The sequence below is a fragment of the Ruditapes philippinarum genome, unplaced genomic scaffold (genome assembly GCF_026571515.1).
Source record: "Ruditapes philippinarum isolate M1 unplaced genomic scaffold, ASM2657151v2 ctg350_1_1_1_1, whole genome shotgun sequence".
Taxonomy (NCBI): domain Eukaryota; kingdom Metazoa; phylum Mollusca; class Bivalvia; order Venerida; family Veneridae; genus Ruditapes; species Ruditapes philippinarum.
The window spans coordinates 430,845-452,429 of record NW_026860384.1 but is presented as its reverse complement, the minus strand read 5'-3'; the positions used below and the strand labels follow the sequence as shown (position 1 = coordinate 452,429).

Here is a 21,585-nt window from a genome sequence, read left to right as displayed (position 1 = left end):
ATTATTTTTATCTGCCCTTTAATCGTTTTTTATTTTTAAGACCGACAAAGCCTTAATCACATTTTTGAGCAGTAAACAAAAATAAAAAAAAACAACATATTGAAAGACTAAACGACTTAACCAAACCAATGCTTCAGACTGTGACAAATACTATCATGTGTACATATAACGAATGGGCACTCAATTCATGAGTGTAATATAATATTTACATATAAAACAATATTGAGAGCTTTATTGCATAACACAGTTTAGTTCTTTCGAAGCTTCAGTATCAAATTTATTCAGTAAATTCTTAAATATGATAAAAGTAAAATAACGAAATGTAGTTTTAGCTTACATGATAATAATAATCATGCTTTGCGAAATAAAAATATATATGACCTTTATGACCTAGTTTTTGAGTGAGTTTTACGTGTTAACCTTATATATTACTAGAAATGTGTTATTAATTAATTTAATAATTGTATAAACTTAGAGAATATTTAATAATCATTTGATTTTGACAAGAATAATTTATTGCATCATATTGCAATCATACTTTTTATGACCTGTTTTAGTACTTTTAAGCGGCCATTTTGAATTGACCTTTTGAAGGTCAAGGTCAAATTTATTTTCTTGGTATCCACCCTCATCGTCTTCAGCATACCCGTATTAGGTTAAAACACTCAAGATATTACTTGTACTAGAAAATGCCTCTAGCATTCATATTTTCTTAGAACCAGTCCTGTCTATCTTGTAGTTTCTGAGTTATGTCCTTGGACAAAGTTTAAAGTGCAATAATTTCAGAATAAAGCAAGGCAGAGTAAGTGTTCTTTGCACTGGAATTCTAATAAATGAGATCTATGTATAAATGAGATTCATGTTGATATCTCTTGTAGTTTAGAGTTATCTCCCGGACAAGATTTTTCTAAAAGGGGAGATAATTCAAAAACAGAGCTGAGCAGAGTTATTGTTCTTTGACACTGCACTTTCACCCAATGAGATCTATGTACCTACAAAGTTTAATTTTGGAATCTCTTAATAATTTTACAGTTATGTTCCGGACAAAGTATAAAGTGTAAAAATGAACAAAGGGCAATAACTCCAAAATTAGGTATATCAGAGTTACAGTTCTTGTGCACTGCACAGTTATCCATTGAGATCTATCTACCTACAAAGTTTCATGTTGATATATCTCATCATTTTATAGTTATGTCCCAGACAAGATTTTTCTAAAAGGGGGAGATAATTCAAAAACGGGGCAAAACAGAGTTATGGTTCTTTGACAATGTAATCCTCCTTGATGTCCTCTACCACTGTGTGAAGCTTAAAAAAATGATCTCCAAGGGTTTTTCAAGTTTTGCCCCGGACAAGACAACGGACAGACAGACGGACAAGGCGGCGACTATATGCTCTCCTTCAGAGGAGCATAAAGACATACATTTAGGCTATAAAAAAGGCTCACACTGAATTATCTTAGGTTTTGCAGTGATTGAAGAAAATCATTAGTTCATCATATTTCTATTTTTATTACCCCAATAAATATTCCACTAATCTCCCTCTGGCCAGTGAAAATTGCTGTCATTATTGTTGCTGGAACACACCGTATAGAAGAAGTTTGCTGCTTTGAAAGGATATATACTGGCATCCATTACCTATAACAAAGACAACAGTACACATTGAATCTCTAAGAAAAATGTATACTTAAATGTACTTAGGCAAAATTTTAGGATTTAAAGGGATATAATGCGTATTAAGTATTCTTTTCCTGCTCAAGGAAACAACAGCAAGTCCCTGACAGGGTTTGAATCCACATGGCTACTACTAGTAATCTTTTGAGCAAACAAGAGGGCCATGATGGCCCTAGATCGCTCACCTGAATTATCAAACTCATCCAAACAATTACCTAGACAAGCATTCTGACCAAGTCTCATGACAGGTGAGTCAAAAATGTGACCACTACAGTGTTAACAAGGATTATCCATATTTGAGCAGTGCGACCTAGTTTTTTACCCAGGTGACACATATTCAAACTTGACCTAGAAATCATCAAAACAAACTTTCAGACCAATTTCCAGGATACTTGGATCAAAACAGTAGCAACTAGAGTGTTAACAAGATTTTTCTATTTTTAGCTCCGGTGACCTAGTTTCACATGCGATTTTCGAACTCATCCAAGCAATTACCTAGACAAGCATTCTGACCAAGTTTGATGATAATGGAGTCGAAAATGTGACCACTAGAATGTTAACAAGGTTTTTCCATATTTGGGCGGTGTGACCTAGTTTTTCATCCAAGATGACCCATGTTCGATCTTGACTTAGAAATCATCAAAACAAACTTTCAGACCAATTAACAGAATATTTGGATCACAACAGTAGCCACTAGAGTGTTAACAAGATTTTTCTATTTTTAGCTCCTGTGACCTAGTTTTTCATCCGAGATGTCCCATGTTCGATTTATTCCCAGCAATGACCTAGACAAGTTTCCTGACCAAGTTTGATGACAATTGAGTCAAAAATTGTGACCACTAGAGTGTTAACAAGGTTTTTCTATTTTTAGCTCCTGTGACCTAGTTTTTCATTCCGAGATGACCCATGTTCGAACTCATCCGAGTTATTACCTAGACAAGCATCTTGATCAAGTTTGATGATGATTGATGCAAAAATGTGACCGCTAAAGTGTTAACAAGGTTTTTCTATTTTTAGCTCCGGTGACCTACTTTTTCATCCGAGATGACCCATGTTCGAACTCATCCGAGTTATTACCTAGACAAGCATCTTAATCAAGTTTGATGATGATTGATGCAAAAATGTGACCGCTAGAGTGTTAACAAGGTTTTTCTATTTATAGCTCCGGTGACCTAGTTTTTCATCCGAGATGACCCATATTCGAACTCATCCGAGCTATTATCTAAACAAGCATCCTGACAAAGTTTGATGATGATTGGGTCAAAAATGTGACCACTAGAGTGGTCACAAGGTTTTTCTATTTTTAGCTCCTGTGACCTAGTTTTTCATCAGAGATGACCCATGTTCGAACTCATTCAAGCAATTGACTAGACAAGCATTCTGACCAAGTTTGATGATGATTGGTTCAAAAATGTGACCACTAGAGTGTTCACAAGGTTTTTCTATTTATAGCTCCTGTGACCTACTTTTTCATCCGAGATGACCCATGTTCGAACTCATCCGAGCTATCACCTAGACAAACATCCTGACCAAGTTTGATGAAGATTGGGTCAAAAATGTGACCTCTAGAGTGTTCACAAGGTTTTTCTATGTTTAGCTCTTGTGACCTAGTTTTTCATCTGAGATGACCCATGTTCGAACTCATCCGAGCTTTCAACTAGATAAGCATCCTGACCAAGTTTGATGATGATTGAGGCAAAAATGCGACCGCTAGCACTGCGAAAAAGACATGGATATACGGAAGCGTACGGAATTCCGTATATCATTAATATACGTGTAAGAATACGGGAAACTTGAAATACGGAGATGTACGGGACCGTATATTATATCAGTCCGTATATGACTAGTATACGAACTCCGTATACTCGTAATATACGGGAACTTTGATGTACGAAGTCCGTATTTTACTAATATACGGAATTTTTATAACAAGTCCGTATATCACTAAAATACGAAATTCCGTATTCGTGCAAATACGGATTCTGTATATAAAAAAGCGAATGAAAATTTACTTCTGAATAGCCTATTTCCTTAAGAGTAAAGAAATAGTCTGATCATATATTTGTCAGACATTTGACAATAAACACAATGCAAAATTTCCTGGAGTTATTAACGCGTCAATTGCGTACAAATAATATCGTCAGTGCACAGAACGTGTAAGACATCCACCTGTAACATGCAGACGCGGTATTCTAGCTCAATACCGCTTGGTTTGCTTTTTAGCATACACCCGCAGATAAATAGCGAATACTTTACAATTGCGATTGACGATTAGATAGTACTTTTTTGCATTTTGCATCTATGGTGAATCATGTTATTTTGTAATTTCCTTTTAGTAAACATGAGAAAATGATAAAGTTGAAATTTTGATGCTCAAAACATGAATTAGTTATAATAAAATCGTGAATCTGTGAAGTTGAAATCGTGAAAGTTACAATAATTGTGAAATCACGAAGATGAAATCGGGATTGTCCACACAGCATTTAAATTTTACGTTTATATATGTCCTATTAAAAATAGGCTATACATAATATAAAACATGTACTTGCATATGTAAAAAGAACAACAATGATATTTCATTCATTCATTCATTCATTCATTCATTCATTCATTCATTCATTCATTCATTCATTCATTCATTCATTTATTTATTTATTTATTTATTTATTTATTTATTCATTCATTCATTCATTCATTCATTGAATCAATCAACAAATCATTCATTCATTCATTTATTCATACGTTACTCCTTTATTCATATATTTTTATTTATTTATTTTTATTTATTTATTTATTTATTTATTTATTTATTTATTTATTTATTTATTTATTTATTTATTTATTTATTTATTCAGGACACAAAGATTTGCGTTTCTGTACACAAGTTTTGAATAGAAATCTTATGAAGTTCCGATTTCCCCAATTTTGATTCTTTTCGCGCGGTCTCATTTATGACATAATATTGTGTATTAGCCACGTGCTGTATTGCCATAATCGAAGACAATACTGATTAAGCCGGATATTGATCCGGATATTGATCATAAACGCAGCAGGGTATATCGAGTGTCGGTTTTCTCCGATTACGTAAGTTAGCGCAATTGGTGTTGAATGTTTTAACGGTATTTTTACTGTCAATTTTACTGTCAATTTCTAATATAATTCATGTACGAAATAAGGGAATTAAATTGTGATCTCATAACCGAGTCTCTATGTGATTTTGTTCCACATATTATAAAGACTCTAACCCGGCATATTAAAATGAAACAGACATAGCTGTTGTATTCTTTCCAATGTTTTTCGTGTTGTTGTTATCCTTTTATTTAGCGGAATTCGTCATTTAAACAAGACACAATTAAGATTTATCTTAGATAAAGTAAACTTTGAAGTACCCTGCCGCCAGGTCCATTGATATCTAAATTAACAAGCTAGAATCAGATTTTGTAAAAGTGAATTTCTGTTTAAAAAATAAAAATTATCGTAGTTTGATTTAAAAACTCAAGTTGAGAACATACTAAATTATATATTGATAGTAAAATCACTTTTTAGATTGGACTTTCGAATTGTTACCGATACTCAAAATATTCTCATACTAATAAAGTTTTATTTTAAAGGAATAGGAATGGATGGATTGATGTCTGTCTAATATAAATATTCATCATTTAAAAAGAGGAACCATGACAGTTTTCCTATTGACATCAACCCTGTAAGAGAGAAATTCGTGTTTTAAGACACTATTTTTTACTTGAGAAATAAGTTCATGGGCGCCGCCATTTTGGCGTTCTGTCATTCTCGCGAGACAGACGAGACCGAGATTGTGACGTCTTATACCCACTTCCGGTATAGGTGTACACGCTGGTACAACTGAAATATATCTTGATGAAGAACTTATTAATTTTATTGCGTACATTATATATTATTTATGAAAACATCATATGGAACTGAATTGCTTTAATTAATTAATTGAAGACGCTGCGACATTAATAATCATTTGTCCGATATTCAAGCTTGCTGATGATCCCACCACATGATTTAAGCAATGACAGCTTAATTTTCAAAGATAAACCATAAATTTAATTTGGGTACTATGAGAAACTTCTTCAAATTGACGATATATCCTTTTATTTTGTACTTAATTTTCGCTAGACAAGCTGTCCAAATAGGGTACATCGCCGGTCATGTATCTTTTTTTCAGGTAAAATATCAACTAAATCCAATATGCTGAGGACGCGTTTTTCCGCCATTGACGCTAAAAATGAGAATGGCGCAGGAAAATCGGCAGCCAGACTAATATCGTATGAAAACAAAACTGTCCATTAGGTTATTTTGGCACCTAGTCAAAGCTGGTACCAACAGCAACAGGTTGCCCATTCCCCTATAATTACGCATATTCTCGGGTTTATCCAGTTCCCTAAAGCTTTTTTCCACGTTATCTACTTACCAAATTCCTTTCCCCGACAGATACGCATTTCTACTACCGTAAATTTAATCCAATAAAACAAAAAATCACAAATCTACTTAATATTTAAAATGATTATTGGTAACTGAAAAAAATGTGTTGCTATTTTATGACGTGCTGTAATTTACTACGGTGTGGAACCTAATTCCCCCTAAGGTCATTCAGTTCACTGATGAAGCGTAAAATAATAGATGTCTATTTCGTCATAAGAATGTATGACAAGGGTGATTAACCAATCAGGGCAACATTGTGCATGATCAAAAGGTCTGTCGGCACAGAGGCATACAAGGAGCAATAAAAATCGTCAGTACACAGTGTGACAGGAATTAGGAGCAATTAAAATGGACAATGCGCAATATTAGACATAATTAAGTAGTAAGAACCAGCAATTGTGTGAATAAATTATGTAAATTAGATTTTTGAGCAGCCAATAAAAATGATTTGCCTGCAGTTAATATTAGGCTACGATTACGATGCGCAGCATCATACGTTGACAGACATGTTTACAATTTACTTTTGAAAAGAGTTGCTTATATTTTTGAAATGTGTACATCAATTATAACATATGAAAAAAAAACCAACAAACACTGAAAATGATTGTTGTTAGGCTCTTGATAATTGCGACAATTACCGACGGTACTGTATAGAAGTTTGTCCATCAAGGAAAGTTTGCATGTTCCGTAAAAGGCATTCTAAAATTCTATTGTCAGTCCCTGGATAGGTTTTAATTAAGGCTAATTAATTGATTGACTGCTTTTATGTTTGATATTTATCTAATTATATAATTATTTTTGCATTTCACCGTTTTTTTATTCAATGTTCTTTTTATTTATTTATTCCACTCCGATCATGTTTTTATTCGATCCATGTGCTTAAAATTAACAAAAATGATTTAATAATTCATACAAATTAAAGAACAAATGATAAGCATGAAAATCAACAATTTTATAACGTTCGACTTCCATATAATTTTGAAAAGTGCCGTACGGCTAGACAATACAGTGCGTCCTGGCTAGTCGTTCGTGACTCACGTACGGCTAGAACTTTCGTAGCTAGCCGTACGTTTCTTTATTTTTTATTATTATTTTTTTATATTGTTACGTATTTTGAACCATAAAAAAATCTCCTCTACACCTCCTGTGAAAATTAAATTGTCTGGTCAATACTTCATTATATTAATATTTCCTTACGATTCAACTAGATTTATCATGAATCTATAGATGTGGGGAAATGACATCACGCGCACCTGTTTTTACACCGCCAATACACAAACATGGCCGCGCTTACTGATTTGTAGAAATCGGTGATTTAGCGATTGAAATTTTGTTATCATTCGTTTAATATTATTATTTGGCGGCAGAAAATTTGCAGATTTATTATTTATAGTATTTTTTTACTGAAATTAAGTTTTTATTCTAACATTGTTTTTCCCTTTAATTATGAAATCCGCAGATAATGTGAAAGGGTCTTTATATTTCATTTATGTGTATAAGTAAGTAAGTAAGTAATTTATTTCTTGTGTAATTCGTCCTTATAATTCATTGATGATATGAATGTTTTTATGTTTACTTTATTATATATTGTGCAGTACAAATTAATGTAAATGAATATTTCCAGAGAATCGCTTTTCAAAGCTTATCAAGGAAATAAAAGTGAAAGGCGCATACTTGTTTGTATAACCTAAGTTCCCGAACACTGGGCATGTAAAAAAGATAGTAATCAGTCTGGTCTATAAACCTTAGGGGGGCTTTTGTTTGATGAACCGGTCTTTTGTCCTACCTGTTTTTTGATGGGGGAGGGGCTTTTGTCCTATGTGTAAATTTAATGGGGGGGGGGGGCTTTTGTTTTACCTGCGTCTTGTTGTTATAACAAAAATTTGTGTAATTTATAAATATTTCTTAGCACTTCTAAAACGACTTTTTTATTGTCATAAATATTATTATTATTATTATAATCATCATTATCATCATCATCATCATTATTATTATTATTATTTTTATTATTATTATTATTATTATTATTATCATGAATGTTATTATTGTTATTTTTTATTATTTATATTATTACTATTATTATTATTATTAAGTTATTATTATAATTATTGTTATTATTATTATTATTATTATTGTTATTATTATTATTATTATTATTATTATCATTATTATAATCATCATTATCATCATCATCATCATCATCATCATCATAAGTTTTATTATTGTTATTATTTATTATTAATATTATTATTATTACTATTATTATTTTTATTAAATTATTATTATTATTATTATTATTATTATTATTATTATTATTATTATTATTATTATTATTATTATTATTATTAAAAAAATAAATAACCGATTGAGCATTAGAATCAAAGTTTTGTCTATGAAAAAGTATCAATGGTTATGTTATACATGTATGCAAAGTTATCGTTTATGGCTACATGATATTTCCAATTGAATATTGCATTATTTTGGATCGAATAAAGGTCTTGGTATGCTGCTTTCTTCAGCATTATCACTGACCTAAATATAAATTCGTTGAATTATTAATGCTAAATGCTTTATTACACAAACGGTATCTAGGCATATCACGCGTTTTCAAAACAGCCAATGAGTTTAAAGCGTTGGTTTTGTATCACGTGAATCCTATCAACCAATCAGAAATAGCGCGGGCGAAATGAAAAAAGAAAAAACGGGATTGGAAATGGAGGTTAATAAAATTCAGAATATTGCAAAACAAGGTAGGTTAAAAGTTATTTTTTATCGTTGCAATATCAATATGCGATCAATAGAATAGTTGCATTTTGTGAACAACAGCTTATTTCAGGGTTAAACTGATTTGCTTTTAGAAAACTTTAACACTGTTTAATCTGTTTCGCTATCCAATATGGCCGCCGGATTAGATAATTAAAGCAGGGATTTACGAGTTTGATTTTAATTTCTAAACTGTATCTTGTTTAATTAATAATTTGTATGAAAAATGCAAAAACAAAAAAATTAAAAGGGCATTTGATAAATGCGTTAATCATAACTTCCCTTCAGGGTAAAAAAGACACCGAGTTAAAAATTACGACATTTAAACATCGAAGATGTCAAGGTATTACAGCCCCTGGACATGGTAGTACAAAGGGATTAATCAGTGTGTGTGACACGACCTATGTATGCTTGATTGGTCAACTAATTGGACTTTATAATCTTGAGCGATCTCAATTATCACTTAAAATCAGGGGTGCGAATCAATGTGCAATCAAGCTGAAAAGAAACACTGAAATTCTATTTATTTTAATAGTAATTTATGAAATTGATAGCCGAAAAATAGGTTATTTTTTATCTATTCAATATAATAACAAAAATGATCAGATTTAATAGATTAACATATTATAAAAGAAAATTGCTTAGTACTTCTAAAAAAATAGGTTTATAAATTTTTAGATAAAATTGTTTCTCAGTCTTGATAATTTAACGAGCAGATTACTTGTTTTATATTCGCAGTTTTTATTTTTATACAAATCCCCATTATTTGATGCAAACATAAGTCAATAAGACTCCGCTCTTTTCAATTTTATTCACTTTTTTAAGTTTCTGTACACATGTTGTTATATATTTCTTATTCATTATAACCTATTCTTACGAGCTCTTACTTATATTTTAGATTTAAAACTAAGAATGCAGCGGCGTACCTTGTGCGAACATTCTATTTTTTTTATTCTCTACAGCTGTTTTTTTTTTTAACAGTATTTTTTTTCTTTTCTATAACCAGTGATGGTAAACAATATAATGTTTTGTGTGTGCAGAGGAGCATCTGAGTTCCCCCACAATCGGATGAATACTTATATATACCTATTGTAAAATTATTGTATCATTCATGTTATAGATCTGCTTTTTACACCGGACACTATTATTGCTACAAAATATTTTAAACCTCATGTTCGCTATACTTCTGATATACCTGAGTGAAATAAAGTAATATCTGTCTGTCTGTACTGTCTGTCTGTCTGTCTTAAATGAAATACAAATCTTAATCAAAAATAGCAAACAAATATTTCTTTGTTATTTAAATCATTATACATTTAAATGAATAAACTAAAATGCAAAATATTTTGTCTTCAGAATTTTTTTATTTCACATATATAACAACAGAATGCACAGATACGCGTATCTCCATTCGATGCATTGCCATGTTATATGGCCGGACAGGTGTTAACGTTAACAGTTAACTGTTAATTCACTTACCTTTGTGTCAAAAGATATGAGCCGCGTCACGACAAAATCAACTTAATGGGTTTGCGATCAGCATGGATCCAGACAAGCCTGCGCATCCGCGCAGTCTGATCAGAATCCATGCTGTTCACATTGATACGAAACTTAGATCAGGAACCTGTTGTCGATGTAAGAATTTTAAAACTCGTGAATATAACATATCGCAACGAACCAGAAGTTTTAAAACGGTTTTGTTTGTATTGTTTTAGCATTAATAGTAATTAGAAAGATCGAGTTAACTCGCAATTCAGGACAGACAAATCTTGGTTTTCATTCGATATTTTTGGTTATTTATCTACGTTATTCAGGATTACCCAGATTTTAAATTGTATATACATGAACTGAGTTTTCAACATTTACATTGGATTTTTTATTGGACAAATTAAAATTTGATTATTTTTTTCTTATTATAATTAAAACTCTTTGTTTAGTTTTTAAGATAAACATTACGCATAAGGAGATATCGCATGAGTTAGTCACAAAACACGCGCCTGTTTGAGGAAACAGTTATTTAATATTTCGTTATACATAAATTTAAACGCTTGAAAAACTGTATTGAGCCTTTGTACATCACACATTTTTCGACATTCCATATTTTGAGTTATATTTCACATAAAGCAATATGGTAACACACGCATGCACGCACGAACACAAACATACATAACTACACATGCACATAAAAGTGAACACGTTCCTACAGTATTAACACTTTCGCACAAGTGATCACTTATGAAATATTTTCAATGTGCTCTTTATCATTTTATGCTGAAGTTATATTATGATTTTTTCAGGACATTGTACAGCGTGTTCAATCTTCTAGAAATGCAGCTGTGCCCTCTTTACAGCAATTATAGGTGAAGCAAAGTATGGTAGCAAGTTATATAGATGTAAGTTCACGTATATATATTGTTGTGTTTTGTGAATAAAATAAGACAATTACACGGACGTACTGTCTGTAAAGAAGAGTTACCCATACTCATATATTCCCATCTGTACTGACATCATGTGTTTTATTCTTTCTCAAGGCAAAGTCAAATTTCCTTAATTACACGCATTTTTTTTAATTGAATAAATGTGGTTAGTTATAAATACATTGGTTTTCTTTTATATCTTGTTAGAATCAATTCTTAGGCGGAATGATGTCACACTTCATAAAATGACATCAATTAAGGCATATATGATAGAAGCATTTTGCCGCGCATTTGAAAATGCTAAAATATACTTGCTTTTAATATGCAAAAATCAAATATATAAAATATAAGAATTAACTCGAACACACACAATGGTTTGATATAGATGCACTGTGCATCCGACTTTATTTTATTAAATTAGTTTTCTTTTCTTAAACATGTTACTGTATCAAAAAATATGAACCGTGTCATGACAAAACCAACATAATTCGTTTGCGACCAGCATGGATCCAGACCAGCCTGCGAATCCGCGCAGTCTGATCAGGATCCATGCTGTTCGCTTACCAAGTCTATTACAAGTAGAGAAACGGATAGCGAACAGCATGGATCCTGATCAGACTGCGCGGATGCGCAGGCTGGTCTGGATCCATGCTGGTCGCAAACCCATTATGTTGGTTTTGTCATGACACGGCTCATATTATGTTAATCACTTTTATATATGTTAATGATAGCTTTTTTAGTTACTACGTGCGTAAGCGATAAGTACGCCGCTTTGATAATGTGAGAGTGACGTTACATTTTCTTTTGTGCATGTACACTAAAGTTAACAACATAACTGAATAGGTAAAACAGGGTTTTCAAAGCGAATATAATGTAAGATAAGAAACAGAATTTGAAATGTCTTGATGGCAAAGTTAGTAAAGTCATTAGAACTTCATACACATTAAATTTTATCACAAGTTCGAGCCTCACAAGTTGTCTTACTTTTTTGCGTTTGTCTTTCCATATATTTTTTTTTTAAATTTTACATTAGAAAAATGAATTGGGATAGAAAGGCAGTTTTATTATGATATTTAATAATTTAGATATACATGCACGGATGATAGTGATTTTTATCCTATATAGTATGTAGTATGTAGTAGTCATAGTACTTTTGCAGTGCAATAGTATTTCGTGCAAACTTAACTATAGTTGAAACAGTCTGTGTACAGTATCATGCATTCCGTATAAGTTTGCACCAACTTGCTAAATAGGGCTAAATATAGCTACATTTAAAACAAAATGAGACGTTAATAGAAAATATCACAGCATTTACAATCTTTACAATAAATGATACAAAACTTTCTTACCTGATTGATAATTATAAAGCAATATTTTTGGGAAAAAGGTGCAATCCGAGCCTAGCTGTCTTGAATTGATATTTACCACAACCTTACTTACTGCATTACGCCGAGAGTTGGCAAATTTGTTGATAATTTAATTTATATAGCTAGCCTGTTTGAAGATAATAAACACAATATGATAGCTGTTTTACACATGGATAGTGGACTTGACCACCTCGACACTTAATTATTATACTAAACGCACAGTACTTGCGCACGTAAAACATATTGCGTCGATACGTAAATGTTTCACGTGCGCACGTAATAGTCGAATTCGCATGTATTAACTAAACTGTTTCCTATGTTATTTTAATGCAATTGTCACATATGATACGTATATTTTATTATCTGAATTTGATTTCATAATATCAGATAAATGTTATAGGCAAGGGAGGATATTTTGATTTATATTTTGTGAGATAAATCACTTTATTTTTAGAGATAGCACACTGTAAGAGATTCTATTGTCAACTTACCTTGTTAAAAAGTCTTTACAATAAAAAATATTAATCTACGCTATTGTATATTGAAGGTATTCATTCGTTGCCGAGATAGTTTTTGAAACAATTGAAATTGAAACAAACAATAATCCAAGTTTATTAAGATTAACGTTTTTAAAAAATGAAAAAGTATAGCTGGGTATTCCGCCTTTTACTTAACTGGATATCATTGTGCAAACACGGATCTACATCTGAGTAGCAAATGTCTGTACTTTTTAAGCCTTTTTTCAAACGAATTGACTCCTATAAACGATGCTAATATACATCGTAAAACGATTCAAAAAGATTATGTCAGCACTTTTTCCCAATACAATGTTATTTTGTATTAATATATTTTTTATCAATAAAACACTTTTTACATAGAACAAAGATACCATTATCATTTATATTACAGGTGTGAAATAAATATATTCGTAAAGGTTTTATAACAAAAACATATAACCTATCATCCGTCATAGATTAATCATTTCATTTAAACCCTGTGTGAATGGTTGCTTATAAATGACATCTTTATCCTGATAATATAAAATAATTTTGAAATTTGCGTAAGAAAAAAAAATGTATATGTATACGCTTAAAAGTGCTTGTGTATAGTCTTTTTGAAAAGTTGTGATAACTATTTCAAGACACTATTTAAACAAGATTTTAAACTCTCTTTTTTTCAGATACACACACGCCGAAGAAGATTGTAATATCTGGAGATAACATTTCCTACGTAACGAAATAGACACCGTCACACTGGTCTACGTAACATTCCTATAGATGATTGATATACATGTATTTAGGTGCTTTTAAGAACTGTGTTTGAATGACGAATTTCTGTGAATACGGATTTTTAGTTTTAATGATTATTAATAAAACTTTCTGTAATAATCAATTTGTGCTATGGACTCATTTTCCTAAAATAACATGTGAATGTTAACACGAACAAATGATATGAATATCTTTAAAATGTTTTATAGGACTGGTGTAATACAAGTGGCTCATAAAAATCATTATTAAGGTAAATAGAAAAGAACTTCAAGTTGGTATACTGTATAGTTGTTTCTAGATTTAAACAACGTGCAATTCATAAAGGTTACGGCTTGAAAATATCGAAAACTGTACATGTATAATTCGATCTCTAAAGAAAATATCGCAGTGCGTATTTTCTCCACCGTGATACGTATTTCATGACTCTGTATCGCAACATAACGGTATATAGCCGTTCCGTTGCAACGCTACATTAATTTGTCCCTCTGGAATAAGGCTTGCAACAATATATGATTGTTGTAGCGAAGACATGTTTATTTTGTTAAATATATGTATACATATTGAATATATGTTTATGAAATAATAAATATTTAAGAGTGACTCGATTTGGTTTTTACTTTATCATTTGAAATACTCCAATTGTGAAGATAAAGTTCTTAAGCATATGACTTAACAGTTCCCATTCAAAATGTGTATTAAAACATGTTCTATTGTACAAGTCAGCATTTCGGTCATGCATACGTGTCACTTATATGTAAATGCATGCTTTTGATATTATCTGTATCTTCTTTTATCAAGAAAATATAGTTCTGTATTCCCTGTGGACAACTAAAAATGCAATTCCGTATATCCCCTGTATATATTGAATATACGATTCCGTATATCCCCTGTATATGTAGAAAATACGATTCCGTTTATCGTCTGTATATGTAGAAAATACGATTCCGTATATCATCTGTATATGTGGAAAATACGAGTCCGTATATCCTATGTATATGTAGAATAAACGGTTCCGTATATCCTCTGTATACGTAGAAAATACGGGTCCGTATATCCTCTGTATATGTAGAAAATACGGTCCCGTATATCTTTGGTATATTTATAGTATACTAGAGATAACAACCTTGATATAGTCCGTATACGGGATTAAATTCTCCGTATACTTCAGAAGTACGAACAAATATACGTACATGTATATGGGGCAAATACGGAATCCCGTATATGCCTGATGCATATACGGACTTCCCGTATACCCGGTGTTCCCTATACGGACTCGTATACTTGGTCCGTATATTCGACGAATACATCCCGTACACGCCCGTATATGTCAAAAATACGGGACCGTATATTCCCGTATATCAGTATATTTTTCGCAGTGTAGAGTGTTCACAAGCAATTGTGGACGGCCGGACGGACGACGGACGACGGACGACGGACATTCATCGATCCTAAAAGCTCACCCTGAGCAAGCTCAGGTGAGCTAAAAAGTTAACACATATTGCCTAGTTCAGGTTGGTTAAAGGACTGACTCTATAGTGTGTCTATATAGCTTCCTTTACAATCAAATTACAAGAAGCGCCGCAATGTGACGAAAACCAGGTTTACAACGACCAAATTTTTGATGTGACAGCAATCAATAGGTCAAAGTGCACTGAAGTTATCGAGTAGAAGCTGAAAATTCTATTGTAAGTAAATAACCTTGACCTTGCTCCCAGATATGTAAGTGGCAATCCAAAGCTGCCACTCAGCAAGTTTGGTGTCAAAAGGTCAAAGCAAACTAAAGTTATAACAATAAATAGCGGACACCTGACAGGATTTCCAACGTAGTAAGTAAACTGCCCAATATATTTTTTATTTAACTGAACTGTAAAAAAATGAATAGCTGCATACGGCTGCAAAGACATAAGTCTTTATCCCTCATCAACATTATTTCCACTAAATTGTTTACTTTTCATGATCATTGGTGAAAATGATGACTTCACCACCATTTTGAGCGAGATTTTGACTTTTTGTCGGCTCTTATAAGTACATCAATGCATATTATTCCGTATAATTTAGATTTCAGTAGGCAAGTTACATAAACTTAACTTCTTGTGATATAGAAAATTGAAAATAAACTGACAAAATGTGATTCAAGCCCTTTTTATTAGGCAACGCCGATGTATGTGAATTGTGCTTCGCGGTAACGCCAGAAAATGTGATTTTTTTCTTATACAGAATTATTACACAGCAGCTGCTGTCTCACATGATTTGACTGGAACCTACAGATGTATATTTTCATTTATTTACTAATGCTGATATAAATTTAACAACTAATCCATGCATACATAACATGAGAAAGGAAAAAATTGAGAACAATTTTTCTTTAATATGATTTAAGACATTGTTTTATGGTGGAATTTAATGTTGCAACAACATGTAAAATAGACATCTTAGTAGAACCAAGGACCTTGTGTGTGTTTAGTTTGTTTATCCTAATCACTGAAAAAATAGCCACATTATAAGGCAAAGTGTATCAAGGACATTTATTACATGCTTTTCGGTGGTTTATAGAAATATATCAGTGATATAAAACTGGTAATTTCACTGTTTGAAACAGTGAAATTACCACTTTGATAATTTCACTGTTTTGAATTTAAGCCCCTCACGTTGTTTCAGTTAAATACCAGCGTGCACAGTACTGGGTACCAACTCAATGACGTGACGTCGTAAATGACGTCACGTTGTATTATTATTTGGCGCGCTTTTCATTCAATATTAGGTTTAATGTCTTTTAAAAACGTTTCTTTGCATGTAATAAAAAGAAAATTTGTTTAGTTTAGTGTAAGATCGAAATATATTTCACCTTGTGAGCACCAAAAGTTCATATTTCACTCGTGGCTGCGCCACTCTTGAAATATACCTTTTGGTGCTCACTCGGTGAAATATATTCCGATCTTACACTGAACTAAACAAATATCCTCTATTTCTTTAGTTAGCTGGATAGCTAAATTACATAAAAGAATCCGAAATGGTAAGACTTACAATGGAGAAGGGATAAAATGGTTAGAAGACAAGGACCTTAACAAACACTTAAAAATGGATGACATAGAAGACATACTACAACATATCAAAATTCAATAGCAACAACTTACCTCATCTGACAAATAGCCCTGTATGTCATGAATAGATTGATTACTGATGCTGTAAGGTCCTACTTCTATTAAAGGTACGCTGTTTGGGGTGGTATGTAAAATGTCTGAAAGAACTATTTAAAAGAAAACCATTTTGTTGAATAAGCTTATTGTATTAAATATAATAATATAAGAGGGGCTTCCCTTATATTTATTTACATTGACACCATATATCTTTCCTTTTGCAAGTCAAAATCTTACTTGTTGCCTGCTGCACAGTAAATGGGCCAATTTTTCAAAAATACATGTAATGCAGGCTTTTTCAAACAAGAGGGCCATGATGGCCCTGAGGTCGCTCACCTGTATATAGGCCCCCCACCCCCCCCCCAACGTTGCAGGGCCAATTTAACCCAAGGGCTTTTATTTGCACAAACTTGGTAGACACCCATAAGAAGATGTTTCATGCTAAACATCTAAGCTCTAGCTCATTGGGCTTTTTAAAAGAAGATTTTTTTAAAGTTTTTACTATACACATATAGTTAAAAACAATGACACCCCTGGGGCGGGGCCAGTTTTGACCCCAGGGCTTTTATTTGAACAAACTTTGTAGACACTTACTAGAAGATGTTTCATGCTTAATATCTAAACTCTAGCTATTTGGGTTTTTTCAAAGAAGATTTTAAGTTTTTGCTATACACATATAAAGAAAATCAATGACCCCCGGGGCGGGGCCAATTTTGACCCCAGTTCTTTTATTTGAACAAACTTTGTAGACACTCACTAAAAGATGTTTCATGCTTAATATCTTAACTCTAGCTATTTGGGTTTTTTCAAAGAAGATTTTTTAAGTTTTTGCTATACACATATAAGGAAAATCAATGACCCCCGGGGCGGTGCCAATTTTGACCCCAGGGCTTTATTTGAACAAACTTGGTAGACACCTATTAGAAAATGTTTGATGCTAAATATCTTAGCCATAGCTCTTTGAGTTCTTTAAAAGAAGATTTTTTAAGATTTTACTATATGCATATAGGGAAAATCAATGACCCCCGGGGCGGGGCCAATTTTGACCCCAGGGCTTTTATTTGAACAAACTTGGTAGACACTTATTAGAACATGTTTCATGCTAAATATCTTAGCTCTAACTCTTTTGGTTCTTTAAAAGAAGATTTTTTAAGTTTTTACTATATGCATATAGGGAAAATCAATGACCCCCTGGGGCGGGGCCAATTTTGACCCCAGGACTTTTATTTGAACAAACTTGGTAGACACCTATTAGAAAATGTTTGATGCTCAATATCTTAGCCATAGCTCTTTGAGTTCTTTAAAAGAAGATTTTTTAAGTTTTTACTATATGCATATAGGGAAAATCAATGACCCCCGGGGCGGGGCCAATTTTGACCCCAGGGCTTTTTTTTAACAAACTTGGTAGACACCCATTAGAACATGTTTCATGCTAAATATCTTAGCTCTAGTTCTTTGGGTTCTTTAAAAGAAGATTTTTTAAAGTTTTTATTATATGCATATAGGGAAAATCAATGACCCCCCGGGGCGGGGCCAATTTTGACCCCAGGGCTTTTATTTGAACAAACTTGGTAGACACTCACTAGAAGATGTTTCATGCCAAATATCTAAGCTCTAGCTCGAATGGTTTTTTAAAAGAAGATATTTAAAGTTTTTTCTTTCGGTTGCCATGGCAACCAGAGTTCTGCATGGAATAAAATTCTTTGAACAATTTTTAAAGGTGACCACCAAAGGAACATTCCTGTGAAGTTTGGATGAAATTGGCTTAGTGGTTTATGAGGAGATGTCATTTAAAGTAAAAGTTTACAGACGGACGACGGACGCCGGACGGACGGACGGACGCCGGACGAAAAGCGATCACAAAAGCTCACCCTGTCACTTTGTGACAGGTGAGCTAAAAATATCCACACGAAAATACCCAGGTGCACAACTACACATGCTGATCAACATTCCTGTAAAGTTTCATGACTCTAGGTCAAATACTTTTTGAGTTACATGCGACACAAGTTGAAAATTGCAAAATTTTACTAAGTCAAGGGCAATAACTCTGAAAATACTTTTAAAAAATCCAGACGAAAATACCCAGGTGCACAACTAAACATGCTGATCAACATTCCTGTAAAGTTTCATGACTCTAGGTCAAATACTTTTTGAGTTACATGCGACACAAGTTGAAAATTGCAAAATTTTACTAAGTCAAGGGCGATAACTCTAAAATACTAAAAATATCCAGACGAAAATACCCAGGTGCAAAACTACACATGCTGATCAACATTCCTGTAAAGTTCCATGACTCTAGGTCAAATGCTTTTTGAGTTACATGCGACACAAAAGTGAACGGACGGACGGACAAAGGACGGACAGACGGACGGACAAGGGTAAATCTAAATGCCTGCCACTAACGTGGGGGCACAAAAATCCAATAATGTAAAAGGTTGTCTGTAACATCCATCCCTGTAACATCCGTCCCACTATATAAGGTGCTTATTTAATCTCACTTAGAATGTTACTGAAAAGGGAATTTTATACTCAAACACCAAAGTTACAATAAAAAATGAAGAAATAACAGAAATAAAGCACTGAAATAATGATGTTTTTATAAAAAAAAATATTATTTGTGAACACTAAATTCCTTAATTTTGAAAAAAAATCAATTTTTTTTGCTCTGAAAACAAAATTATTTACTTTGAAATAAAATTTATATGATTATAAATTATTGAATGACAAATTAGTTAAGCAGTCCATGCACACTGAAATATTTACACAGAGAATTATTAAAAGTTAGAAATAATGAGATTATGATACTGAATCATAATGAAATATTTGGATGTTATGCTGCACATATCCCACATTAATTTACTTAAAATTTCATCAAATCAATAGAACTTAATTGCAACAATATAAAATCTTATAATTTTTAACTAAAATTTTAATTGTGTATAATTCATGTATTAAGAAATGAAAAATTCAAGCTTGCATATGGTTCAATCTGAAAACTTCTTATTTACTTCACACTGTATAATATCTTTTACAAATATAAATCTTATTTATTTAACTAAAGTATTTTGTAAATAATTTCATGTATAGAAAGGTACCGTTGGTATGACATTCTCTCTTTAACGTTAGCGCATTATCTGGAAACAAAGATCCTTTTATTTAATTAGCAAATTGAATGTTTTTATTTTATTCAAACATTTTATTCCAAACATTTCAATGATCATTCAAATGTAAGATAAATGGAAGAAAACTAAGTTAATGCAACTTTTCATTGTGAAACGCAAATAGTAAGAAACTACATAATTGTCAGGTATATTTCTACATTTTTCTCATAATTTGTTCAATTATTTAAAATTTATTGTACTATACAAAGCATAATGCCCTTATGAATATTATTACTTAAAAAAAAAAACAAAAAAAGTATGAACTATGAGCTTTAAACATCTAGTGCAACATCAGACAGTCCCCCCAAAAATGAAACATGCGTTCCCCCGATACAATTCATTTTTGGATTATCTAATAAATATACAAATGAAAGTCCTATAATTTGTACTGTTCTATAAGAAATGTGTTTGCATTTTTTTTCTCTCCGTTTCTAACATGTTTGAAAATTTTCCTTGTGTGAAAAAGACTGAAAATTTGAAAGCAAATATTTTTATATCTAAGATGAATTTTCTGGATTTTTTTGTAACATTTATTAGAACACATAATATTTTAATAAAATAAAGAGAAATAATACAATTTTTCTTATAAACTGTAAGAAATTCAGACTTTAAGTATATATTTGTTACATTCGTCCCCTACCCACACAGTCTGCAAGATATGTAATATTTTCAAAAAGGTATCCAAAAAGTTATCCTATCTTTCCAAAAATAATGTTAAAGACACCCTAAGGTACTTAAAAAAGCAAATATTGTCTTGTATGTTTAACTTTAATCTTTGACTTTGATGGTAACACAATTGGCCCATTAACTGTGCAGCAGGGCTTGTATTAAATGCTTAGTGAACATGAATGAGTGTAAAAATCAGATATTAAAGCTTAAAAAAATCTGTCATATACCCAAAATCTGATTATACATGTATACCTTTAACTACAAAAATACATAACTTATAACTATAACTTTAACTACAAAATACACATTATAGCATGTAGCTATAAAAAAAGCAAACAAGAGCAGCCAGTAGGACTGTGTGCTCTAATTTTATTTGCTAGCTAGTAAACAAAGCTTTGACAGTTAAAAGAATACAAGACCTAAACTAGAATTGTCTAGGTAAAATTCAAGAAACTCTTGCCTACGGATAGGTCTCATGATGGTCAAAAAAAAGGAGAAAATTTTAACTGATTTTCTTAGTAAAAAGGGCAATAATTCAAATCAAATCTTTGACATAGGTAATTACCTTCTCCTGCCCATGTTATGGGACCATGATGGAAAAGTTCAAACTTTAAAAAAAATCTCAAAAAGTGCACTGGTACAAAAAAGATACCAAGGTTCTAAGACTATGTAAACTTAAAATCC

The 21,585-nt window shown here is 32.0% G+C and overlaps 1 long non-coding RNA gene across 1 annotated transcript; it reads left to right on the top strand.

Annotated features, from left to right (window-relative positions):
• The first annotated feature begins 8,478 nt into the window (after nt 1-8,478).
• LOC132759863 (uncharacterized) lies at nt 8,479-15,310 on the top strand. The gene is made up of 3 exons (XR_009629781.1): nt 8,479-8,869; nt 11,180-11,275; nt 13,847-15,310. It is a non-coding gene; the product is annotated as an uncharacterized LOC132759863 (long non-coding RNA).
• The last annotated feature ends 6,275 nt before the right edge of the window (nt 15,311-21,585 follow it).